The 12,702-nt window shown below is 41.0% G+C and overlaps 1 long non-coding RNA gene across 4 annotated transcripts; it reads right to left on the reverse strand.

The window, feature by feature from the left end:
• Positions 1-4,115: 4,115 nt before the first annotated feature.
• LOC127312895 (uncharacterized) lies at positions 4,116-9,160 on the reverse strand. Of its 4 annotated transcripts, none has more exons than XR_011749056.1 (5): positions 8,520-9,158; positions 6,901-8,377; positions 6,352-6,785; positions 5,935-6,159; positions 4,116-4,733 (listed from the first exon to the last, which is right to left on the reverse strand). It is a non-coding gene; the product is annotated as an uncharacterized lncRNA (long non-coding RNA). The 4 variants fall into 4 exon arrangements; XR_011749055.1 differs by having other exon boundaries at positions 4,116-4,737; XR_007858659.2 differs by lacking the exon at positions 4,116-4,733 and having other exon boundaries at positions 4,744-6,159; positions 8,520-9,160.
• Between the last annotated feature and the right edge of the window lie 3,542 nt (positions 9,161-12,702).

Genomic DNA, 12,702 nt, shown 5'->3' on the forward strand with positions numbered 1-12,702 from the left:
ACTTCAATACCTCTCTCGGAGATTTTATGTCCCAATACAATTCCTTCATTAACCATAAAGTGGCATTTCTCCCAATTAAGAACAAGGTTAGTTTCTTCACATCTCTGCAAAACTTTATCAAGGTTCCGCAAGCAATTATCAAAAGAATTCCCGTAGACAGAAAAATCGTCCATGAATACCTCTACAATACTCTCACAAAAGCCATGAAAAATAGCAGACATGCATCTTTGAAAAGTAGCAGGAGCATTACATAAACCAAAAGGCATACGTCTATAAGCATAAGTTCCATAGGGACAAGTGAAAGTGGTTTTCTCTTGATCCTTAGTTTTAACAGCAATTTGTGAAAACCCAGAATAACCATCAAGAAAACAAAAATGAGTATTTTTGGATAACCTTTCTAACATTTGATCAATAAAAGGCAAAGGATAATGATCTTTCTTAGTAACTTTATTAACTTTACGAAAATCAATGCACATTCTATACCCTACAACTACTCTTTGAGGTATGAGCTCATCATTATCATTAGGCACAACAGTCATTCCTCCTTTTTTAGGAACACAATGCACAGGACTAACCCATCTACTATCAGCAATAGGATATATAATACCAGCTTCAAGAAGTCTTAATACCTCATTTCTTACCATATCCTTCATCTTAGGAATTAAACGACGCTGAGGTTCAACAACAGGCTTTGCATCATCTTCCATATTAATGGCGTGTTGGCAAATAGAGGGAGAAATCCCCTTCAAGTCATCAAGAGTGTAGCCAATAGCCTCTCGGTGTTTCTTCAATATTTCCAATAACCTTTCTTCTTCAAACTCTGTAAGCTTAGAACTAATAATAACAGGGTATATTTTCTTATCATCAATATGAGCATATTTAAGATTATCAGGTAATGGTTTTAAATCAAAGACAGGATCTTCCTTTGGTGGCGGTGTTGTACCCAGATCTTCTACCGGTAAATCATGCTTAAGAATAGGTTGACGGAGAAAAATTTCATCAAGCTCATTTCTTTCTTCCCTAAAAACTTCACTCTCACTATTCTCCAAATGTTGCTGCAAAGGGTTATTAGGAGCGAGAGCAATAGATGCACATTGTTCAACTCTAAAATCATTATTAGGTGAATCAGCTTTATAAGGAGTTTTGGTAAATTTAGAGAAGTTAAACTCATAAGATTCACCAGCAAATTTAGTCAAAATTTTCTCTTTCTTGCAATCTATAATAGCTCCACAAGTATTTAGAAAAGGTCTACCAAAAATGATAGGACAATATTTACTAGCAGCAGAACCAAGTACCAAAAAGTCAGCAGGATATTTAATCTATTGGAGAGATAGTCTCTCTATTATCCAGCCGAATTACCACATCAATATCTTCAAGTTCACAAGAACCAATTTCGTGCATAATCTCCGTGTAAAGCTCATAAGGAATAGCACTAATGCTTGCACCAATATCACATAAACCATAATAACAATGATGTCCAATTCTAACAGATAGCATAGGAACACTAGCTTTCTTAGACTTATTAGGATGTGAAACAATATTAGAAGCATCTTCACAAAAAATAATATGACCATCCTCCACATTTTCAGTCACAAGATCTATAACTATTGCAACAGCAGGTTCAACTTTTATTTGCTCTTCAGGTTCTATAGGTTTCTTTTCACTTTTATGAACCGCACTATTTATAACAGAGTACTCCTTCATTTTAGCAGGGAAAGGAGTTTTTTCAATATAAGCTTCAGGAATAACATGATCCACAGTTTCAACTACAACACATTTATTTATAGATGAATCAATTTTATCTTTATATGGTTCATGAAACTTATCAAAATTCTTCTTAGGCAATTCATAATGAGAGGCAAAAGCTTTATAAAGATTTGCAGCAACTTGAGAATCAAGACCATAAGTAGCACTCATATTACGAAATTTATCAGTATCCATAAAAGCTTCAATGCATTTGTAATCATAATTTATACCTGATTCTCTATCTTTGTCGTTCTCCCATCCTTCAGTATTTTCCTGGATCCGATTAAGAAGGTCCCTTTTAAACTCTTCTTTGTTGCGCGTGAATGATCCAGAACAAGAAGTATCCAGCAAGGTCTTGTCTTCAAAAGAAAGTCTTGCATAGAAATTATCAATAATAACATTACCAGGAAGCTCATGAATGGGGCATTTGAGCATTAAAGACTTCAATCTCCCCCATGCTTGGGCAATACTCTCTCCATCATGAGGCCAAAAATTATATATGCGGTTCCGGTCCTTATGAATTTCACTTGGAGGATAGAACTTAGAATAAAACCGGGGCACAATATCATTCCATTCAAGAGAATCCCCATTATCCAGTAATGTATACCAATGCGCCGCTTTACCAGACATCGATATAGAGAATAGTTTCTTCCTCACTTCATCCATAGCAATACCTGCAAACTTGCATAAACCGCATAATTCATGTAAGAACAGTAAATGATCTCCAGGGTGGACAGTTCCATCTCCTGTATAACGGTTACTAGTTGAATGCCCGTGCGTTGCTACGGCCTTCTTAAATATATTTTTTAGCCACACATGTAATCATAATCACGTGAAAAATATATTGGTGTGGAGGATATATAAATGAAGACACCTTTATAATCAATATTTTGACAACAACATTCCTAAAAAAATTGACAATAAGACCATCCAAGCATTTAGGTTATGGAAACTATAAGGGTTGTTCTTGTCCTTTGATCATCTTCATCACCAGAATCTTAAAGTTACATACTTCTATTTGGCACGAAAAATCTAGTTCTGGACAAAGACATATCGAATAAAATAACAAAAAAATTCAAAAAAACTGAAATTTTTGTACAAAGAACATGAACAAGTGTTCTAACTTCACATAAAAAATCTCCTAGAAAAGACATATATAGTGGTTTGTGCAAAAAACACAAAATGTGGTGTTGTTTGGAACATCTCGATTTGTGGCTTACATCACTCCAATTTATCTTTTTTTGCTAGATCATTACATATGTCTTTTCTCAGAGATTTTTGGTGTGCAGTTAGAACACTTGTTGATGTACAAAAATATCAGTTTTATAGGATTTATTTGCTATTTTATTCAAAACAAAATTCAACCAGGAGCATCTACATCTGGGTTTAGAAATATCTTGTCCTATTTGGCATTGCTTTATTTATGTTTCTCGTTCATTTTTAAGTGAAATAACAATAATAAAATTCATAATTTTTGAATTTCCGTGAATTTCAATTTATTATTATTATTCTTTTCTTTCTTTTTGGGAATTTCGGTAAATGAGAGAATTGAGAACTTTGATACGTATCTAGTTTTGTATGTATAAATAATCTCTCAATATATTATGTGACTTTTTCACAAATTCTGGTCTTATCACATGTCATTCCTACACACGACTAAGAAAATTGGGTGAAGTAAAATGGCAAGAGCTTTGAATAATATTATTTAAGGATACAAATAGTGTGATTCAAGGAAGTATGTGATAACACAATGCAGAGAAAAAAATCAACTTATCTTCTGTGAAAACATTTTAATGGTAAGAGCATCTCCACTCACCCCCTATAAAGGGTCCGACACATGGCCTTACGGGGGCGCCGGTGGCATCGACTCCTAGCCTCAACCCCAAATGCGGCCTCCAAATAAATTTTACAAATTCAAGCATTAAAGACCGATCACATAACTTTGATGCCTATAAATCGATCACATAGACTTGACGATCACATCATCAATGTCTAGCGAACCAAAAAAAAAAGGACGCATGCCAGCCATCATTACATAGCCGCGAAACTCAAAGGAAGGACGAGATCATCCACCATGGTAGAAGGCACCTCCTCCGGAGTTGCCGATGATGGAGTAACTGTGGCCAGTCCCCCTTTTATAGCTAAGTACCACTATCTAGCAATGGTTTATTTCTGTAAGAAATGATCAGGCATATACACAGACCTATTTCTGAAAAGGTATCAATCTCAGATGCACATGCGAGATAGTACAACTTACATGCGTACTTTATTTGTTTTTAAAGTCCTCATGTCTCTTTTTTTCATGAAAATAACTGTTTTATCACAAATTTCTGATAAGGCGAGAACATGTTTTGGTCCAAAAGTTTCAAGGTGCAAAATTAGATATATAATCTAACATAGAACTCCACAAATCAATTGGACTCGTATGATAGGCTGCTGAAGTGCAATATAAAGATGATGGAACTAACTCTCTCTGCTTATCATTTATAAATGTTTGACATTATACAACAATGCTCACACTTAACTTGTTGACGGGTACTAAACCATCTCCAATTATCATTTATAACTATTATGCAACAATGCTCACAGCTAACTTGTTGACGGCAGCGGGTACTAAACCATCTCCTGGGACTGGTGACGAAACATCCAGATCAATTTTAAACTGGGAGTTGCCCGTAAGTACAGCAGGAACACCATTCCCGATCAATCATGAAAGATAGGATCCATCTAAATCTTTCAACATGAAACCCCTCAATACAATATTGTGGAGCCTCCGATGTAGCTCATATGTGGCTCCTTGGATGAAACCATCCTATTTGATGAAAAACTTGAAGGCATGTCCTCTCATCCTTCCAAGGCATCACCAAATACAATTATATTAAATTTTCCTCCAATATTCAGATATCAGAACATGCGGATTCTTCAGCGACAGCAAAGGGTCTAATGCTTGTAACCTATTACAGGTTTAAGGAAACACCAACAAAAGCCTGCCTGCCAAGAAAGGGATAAAAGAAACATAAGAACATGTTGGTTGTGGATACGAAAATATATCTACGGAGTATTAAGGAGCAATGATGTAAAAGACAAAAATAAGGCCAAGAAACCATCATGTTTCCTAGAAGCCATGAGAGGATATGCTAATGAGCTTTTCTATCCAAGGAACTGGATGGACATTAAGCTTTAGAGAATTTCAGACTACGGAAAATAAAAGCAAGTAAACAGTATGCTCCTCTATCAAGGTTCCTAGCCGCATTAGTATGCATATTTTTCAATAATAACCATGGAGAAAAGATACACATATCTAGAGCACTAATTATATATCACAACACTATGTTATCCCACACCCAATTAGAAAGATGAAGGTTAACAGTTAGAATGACACAACAAGGCCCAATGTAGCTTTCCAGACCACTTGGGCAATGTGACAACAAGTTTAGGAAATGGAAATAGAAACAATTTGATAAAAAAGACTTGACCGGATAAAGTTGTTAAGAGAAGCAGTATTTTTTGACACCTGTACCGTAGGGGAAGCCCCTACAGTATAGTTTTTTTTATATATGAACAAAAAAGTAAACTGTACAAAGGGGCATAGAAAACCCCCCAAGAAAAAAGATTACATCAAGGTGGTTGAAAGGCACCTAAGAAAGACATAAGGAAAAAAATTAATTAGAAATCTCTAGGAGCCAGTCAAGGAGAGGTTGGACTACTGTCTGCTTGACTCTATAATGGTGCAACCATAGGTCACTCTGAAACCCCACTTTCCATATGCCCAGGGAGAAGGGAATGGCCTGAAAGATAAAATCATTTCGAGACTTCCAAATGTTCCAAGCAGCACATGCAAAAACCTCGACGAAACAGGGCCCTTGAAAATTGCTTTTAGCTTCCCCAAACCCTTCTGCCATAGATTTGTTGCTCGGCCTCTGAATATTGATTTCATTCCAACAGCCTCTAGCAAATTCACACTCAAAAAATAAGTGAGATCTTGTCTCCAGGCTGGCCGTAAGACATTAAGAGCAATCTGTTCCAGAATCAACAGTCCAATTTTTACGGCTCATAATATCCCTTGTGTTTAGTCTATCAAGCATACGAAGCCAGAGAAACACCTTGATTTTGGGGAGAGTTTTAGAGGACCAGATGGAAATCATTATCTCATTCTTAGGCACTCTTTCAAACAGAAAACGATAATACCTTGCTGAAGTATATTTTCCCCCCAAACAAAGCTTCTTTGATCATGAGCATCAAGAGTAAGAGGGTTGTCCTGTGCTATTTGCTGAACTATCTGCAGCTCCTGGAATGCTTCTATTGAGAGAGGGAGATAGAACTTGGATGTAATGTCATCAGCAGAGAGTAAATATCTTCATCCAATGCAAAGGAGAATAAGCGTGGGAATTTATCACACAGAAGCGTCCCCTCCTGCAAAAGAGAAGCAGTATTCCAGCTATCATAGGGTAAATGGCGTCTACACTTAGATCAGCAGGGTAATCGTTTGGTTCTTTCTTGCAGAGCTTAAAGAGTAAATACAGTGTTAACTGTTCGGCCCATTCAAATGTTATAGACATCAGGGACACATCAGTTAACGAAATTAGTCTACAGGAAACAATGTACCTCATGTTCTTCGCCAAACACTCAGCATGATGTTGTTTCTGATGGGTACTTCATGCGACCGACAACTCATCCATCCAGGCGATTAGTTTGGCAGTAGTGGCGGGTACCATGATCTCAGGGAGATGGTGCTTTCGGTAGCCCTCGTCTGTCCATCCATACATCACGCTTGGCTAAAGGGAGTGAGTGAGAGCGTTCGGGTAGATGTCTTCCCTTTCCGTCCCGGCTGCTCTTCAGGTGCCCCTCCCGAGAATCGTCCAACCACCATATTCGCATCTATTTCAGAATCCCCCAAGAGAGGAGGCCATTGAGACGATTATTGTTCTCTTTGTGGGGGTGGAATAGCTAATACCACCAGCGGCATCTCAGGCAGGCAAGCACCAACTCATCCTTCATGCCTCCATGGCGCCATTGCTGCACCGCAGCCAAGCTCCATCCTGAATCAGGTTGGTCCAAATATGAGATTGGAAAACATGGATAAACACATGAAACTATGCATGGTATTATTATCTACAGATATATGTGAAGCAGTTTCTTAGAAATAGAGGGAACCTTCAGATAATGATATGTCTCTGAGCCCACCTGCATTCCTTCTTCAAAGTTCTTTGTACCAACTGAAAGATCATAATTTCCTACAGAAAGAAACTCTACTTGAAGGTCCAAAAAAACATTAAAGCATCTAGAGGTGTTGATATACATGGACGGACCATCTTCATTTGTGCTTATTAAAAATAGAATCAATTGGAAGAAACAAGGGAGTAAACAACCTCTAACTTAAAAAGTTACGGGTATGTAGTTTTTTAGCCGTTGACAAAAACTTTTGCTCCAAAAGATAGTTGTACATGTAAAGTGGAAATGCTTGAATGGGAAGACTATTTCCAGCATGGGTTTCACCATTAATGACTGTAATTGCAGGGCCGGGAAGCGTTGTAGCGCTTTTACCAACAAGATCTGCTATATGCTTGTACATCGGAACCTACACACAAATAGGCAAACAACTATAAGAATTTGTGTTATCTATTTTTGCTCGGGTTCAGATAAAGAAGATAAGTGATGCCTCTTTCTCAAGCACGTGCAATAAACATGAATTTAGCATAGAGTCATGACATAAATCTTTAGAAACCATACTGACCAAAAGAATTCTTTCTTCAGGAAAAACATGTTAAGAAATGTTCAAGTTTCAAAAGTAAAATGTCCAGGGTATATTACAAGAGTACATCATAATATTGTTAACATAACTACCAACAACAGACCTAAAAATGCACAACGATCTAAACATATATGTCATTTTAAAGAACAAAAATAAAAGTTCAAAAGCTTCTGATGGTTTAACGAAAGAGGAAATTGCAATTGCAATTTGCAAACCACATTAGCTCTACAAATACAAATATACAAGGGCCAGATCCGTGTGACAACTTCAGCTCTCCTACCCTGCTTCAGTTTGTGGGACAAATGTTGGCCTGAAGCTAAAAATTGTAAAACTTCAAAGGATATACACTGTGACTCAAGATGGTATCTGATTCATCCCACTGTGATGATCAATAAAGAATGACAAGCCATTAATAGAATTATGGACATAACAAGCTTCATGTTTTAGTACTAAGTGATTGTCCGAATAAATTCTCCAACCTCCTCTCAGGTAGCATAACAGTTAGGGAAATAAATTAGGCAACATCACATTTCTTGAACTTTCAGTCTGTTAACAATACGGAGGAGATTTCACTGAATATCTTCATATAATGCATGAGGCTGTCATATCTCATGAGCTCGAAAAAAAAATCTGCTCCAATAACAAAAACGCAGAAGACTTTAGTACTAAGTGATTGTCCCAACTTCCATTAAGCACCCGCTTCTGAAAAAGATTCACCGCTGGTGAATGCAGTGGTATATTTTGAAGCCTTTTGTTCTGACATATGACAAAGGAGAACAGGCTGACTGATAAAATCTTTACGCATTTCTGGATGCAACCACCATTCATTCCTCAAGATTCATCACAAAGAAAGGATCCAATTTTGAGATGACCAAAATCCTGCTACTCTAGCAAACACAATCAGATCCAAAGTCATTTTTTCCATGAAGGTAACGGGATGTGATCCCAGCACAAAGACCCTGCACTAACCGTGCTACCCAATCGAGGGAACACCAAGATAATCACCAGGCTTGACGCTCACCTCAAGAACCGAGCCATATCTGATCCGATCTGGGGATGGCGGAGCCGCATGGCTGTGAATCGTTGGGCGGGACGCGCTGCGGAGGGTGTCGCGTTGGTGTGGCGGTCACCACCGCTGGGGCGACATAGCCATGCCGCGCTAGCATGGAGGGCGCAGTCGAGGACGACGGCCTAGTGCTAGGGCGAACATCATTGACTTGTATGGTGCGCTGTGGTGGTAGCGATGATGTTTTTTTTGGGTGATTGCCGACGTGATTTGCGTTATCGTGACATGCTCATTTGCCCTTCGCCGCCTATCATGCCCATGGCTCTCTCTCCCCTACCCTCCGCTCGCTCTCCGCCTGCCCTCAGCTCCTCGCCGTAGCGCGGCTGGCCACGGGAGAGAGGGCGACCATCAAGGCCGGCGGGCATGCGTGTCCCTCGTCCGTGCGGAGCTCTGTGGTCACCAGGAGGAGGGGGGCAGGGGCACCTGAGCGTCAGAGGACCGGTAGGAGGTGGGAGGGGCTGGAGTATCCAGGGTGGCGGGTGGTGAGGCGGGCGGCGTGATTGGAATTGGATACCGAGGAAGAAAGGGGTTAGGGTTTAGAGGCGAGAGGAGGCGAGAGATATCTTGGGTGGGAGATTAGCACGGACGGGCGGGGAGAGAATCGAATCGGACGGTGCTTTTTTGGTAGCGGGTAATTGGACGGACAGGATGGTTTCAATGACGACCACCAAATGCGTTGAGTGTCAAACGACCAACTCCCATTTAATAGTAAAGATCCACTACACGTTCAATAATTTTCATAGGTATTTTGTATGGTATCTCTTCCTTACCTGGCGCCTCATCCACTACTTTTGCAGTAGTAGTAGATTTCCAAAACAAGCATTCAAGAGAAGATCTCTCCATAATGAATTATGGCAGCAGGCAGAAATAAAATCAGCACAAACAGTAGAAATTTCCCTTACCAATTCCACTTACCAATAGCGCTTCACTCCCCGGCAACGGCGCCAGAAAATAGTCTTGATGACCCAAAAGTATAGGTGGTGTATCGTAGTATCATCGATAATTAACCATTTCGATCCCAACCAGGAGCAGAAGGTGTTGACAAGCAGTTTCGATGAAGGAGTCACTGTAAATGCTCACGCACAAGTATTCGTGGGGTTTTGATGTAACGAGATGAATAAAGTACGAGTAAGTAAAGTGCGAGAGTAACAATTGCAGCGAGTGGCCCAATCCTTTTTAGCACAAAGGACAAGCCGGTTTGTTTACTTATAATAACCAAACGTTCCTGAGGACACACGGGATTTTAGTCTAGTGCTTTCGCTACATACGGCTAATTAATCTTCATTGTTTTGATAAGTGTTGCGTGGGTGAACCTATGCTAATGTACCGCCCTTCCTAGGACTAATACATACTTGTGATTATACCCCTTGCAAGCATCCGCAACTACAAGAAAGTAATTAAGATAAATCTAACCACAGCCTTAAACTCTGAGATCCTGCTATCCCTCCCGCATCGATATACCAACGGGGCTCGGGTTTCACACTCCCGCAACCCCGCAATTGGCAAACGGGTACAAGATGCATTCCCCTAGGCCCATAAAGGTGAAGTGTCATGTAGTCGACGTTCACACGACACCACTAGAAGAATAACACCACAACTTAAATATCATAACATTGAATATTACTCAACCATACTTCAGTACTAACATTTAGACTTCACCCATGTCCTCAAGAACTAAACGAACTACTCACGAGACATCATATGGAACATGATCAGAGGTGATATGATGATGAATAACAATCTGAACATAAACCTTGGTTCAACGGTTTCACTCAATAGCATCAATAACAAGTAGAAATCAACACCGGGAGAGTTTCCCCTATCAAACAATCAAGATCAAACCCAAATTGCTACAGCGGTGAAGATGTGCAGCGGTGGAGACGGCGGTGATGATGATGAAGATGATGATGATGGTGCTGGAGATGATGTCCAGCTCGATGACGGTGACGATGGCGTCGATTTCCCCCTCCGGGAGGGAATTTCCCCGATGGAACTCAGCCTGCCGGAGAGCTCTTTTCTCTCTGGTGTTCTCCGCCTCGCTGAGGCGGCTGTGACGCTCCGCGACTATTTCCCTGGGGCTTAGGTTTTCGGGACGAAGGCGCACGCGAAGAAAAGGAGGAGAGAGGGGGCTGTGGGCCCCCTCCTCACAGGGCGGCGCGGCCAGGCCTTGGGCCACGCCGGCCTATGAGGTGGGCCCACCTCGGGTCCCCTCGGCTCCCCCTTCTGGCTCCCTTCGTCTTCTGGAAAAATAGGATTTTTCATATAATTTCCATCGACTGTTGATCTTCCGAAATATTGCATTCTGACGGTGCTTTTTCCAGCAGAATCCTGACTCCGGTGCGCGATCCTCCAATAATCATGAATCATGCAAAATATATGAAATAACATAAGTATCATCTCCAAATATGAAATATATCAATGAATAACAGCAAATTATGATATAAAATAGTGATGCAAATTGGACTTATCAGTTGCTCACCGGGAAGGGTCCCATTCCCAAGCGCCTCTTGTTCGGCCATTTCTTAGGCGGTAAAGCCCGAGCAAGAAAACCTTGCTCTAATACCACTTGAATGGATTGTTAGCGAACAAGAGGGGGGTGAATTGTCGCTACACAAATTTTATAGCTTTTTCAATTTTAGGCGCGATGCGGAAGTAAAGGTGGCAACTTTGGTGATGAGGGTGATCCTAGTATGAGCCTATGTGATGCAACAAAGTAAAGGAACCGACAAGATAGTAAGAGAGAGGGAGCGGGAAACCGGGGTAGCGGAGACGAGGCGCGATTTGTTTCCCGCAGTTCCTCCCACAAAAGGGAGTACGTCTGCGTTCAGAAGGTGTGAACCACGAAGGCTCAATGGCTAGACCGGCCTCACCCTGTTCCTTGAGAAAGCCCCACGAAGGAGCTTCCCCTTCTCCACTAAGTAGCCGGTCGAGGCGGCGGTTCCTTCACAAGGTTGGGGCGAGCTCCACAACACCGGAGGCTCCCAACACTCTATGAGGCTAGCACAACTCCAAGCTAACCTCCATAGGAGCTCTTCTTCCAAGATCCCACCATAGAACCCGGACTCCAAGATCCACTAAGGACTAGATGATATTGGTGAAATCACTCTTGGTAGAACTATATATCGAGGTCTCATCCACCAATCCTCAAAGTTTGGGCAAGATTAGTTGGATGGGGAGGGAGATCCTCAAGGTTTTGAGCTCAGCAACAATGGAGGAGAGAGAGAGAGGAGTTGAAACGAGCTGGGGCTCAAGGCGGTACTACCGCTGCCGGTACCACAGAGGTACCGGCAGGGACTCTGCGAGCCCCGGACTCCCTCCCGGTACCATTGCGGTACCAAGGCGGTAGTGCCGTAGATTATAGTTACGGTACCAAAGCGGTACCTGCTCGGAAATACCGCTTGGGAGTGGTACTACCGGCCGAGGTACCATCAAGGTACCGTAACACATACTGTGAGCTTTTCGTCGGGCAAAGCCTGTTGCGGTACTACTGACCGGTACCAATAGCGATAGCAGTACTAACGCTCTTGGTACAGGTAGTACCGGTCAAGCTGAAACTGGTTTTTCCTCTTTCCCTCTCCAATTACGTCACCTCGTTACACACACAAAAAACCAGAAAACCTATAAACTACGCTGGAGTCTTTCGATCCTGATGCATTCAGCGAGGGCACTGTGCACCTGCAAATCTATCCAACGCAAACTATGCACACGGTGAAATTCATCGTAGTGTTGTTATCAAACACACAAAACACGAGGTATAGATTTTGCTCTTTCAGTTGCCTTGTCAGGCATCAAGTTTCTTCCTAAATCTATCATTACTCCATATCCCTGTTTCTCAATTTTCTAAAAGTCACAGGCATCCCCAAATAAATCATAGGCAACAACCAAGCATAGAAAAATATATTTCAGCAATATTATTGTCCCCACCAATCATATATACCTCACTTTTTGAGTAAATAATTTTTATACCCAATAATAGCTAAAAACATGTACATGAGGAGCTTCAATTTTAAAGCTTTTGCATGATCATGACTAATGCATACAACAGTACAATACGCATATTGTAACACAACAACTCTATTTTCAATGAGATCAGGAGCCAAACCAACCAACATACAATTTTTTGTGCACTAACAATTAT

Source organism: Lolium perenne, chromosome 7 (assembly GCF_019359855.2).
Source record: "Lolium perenne isolate Kyuss_39 chromosome 7, Kyuss_2.0, whole genome shotgun sequence".
NCBI lineage: Eukaryota > Viridiplantae > Streptophyta > Magnoliopsida > Poales > Poaceae > Lolium > Lolium perenne.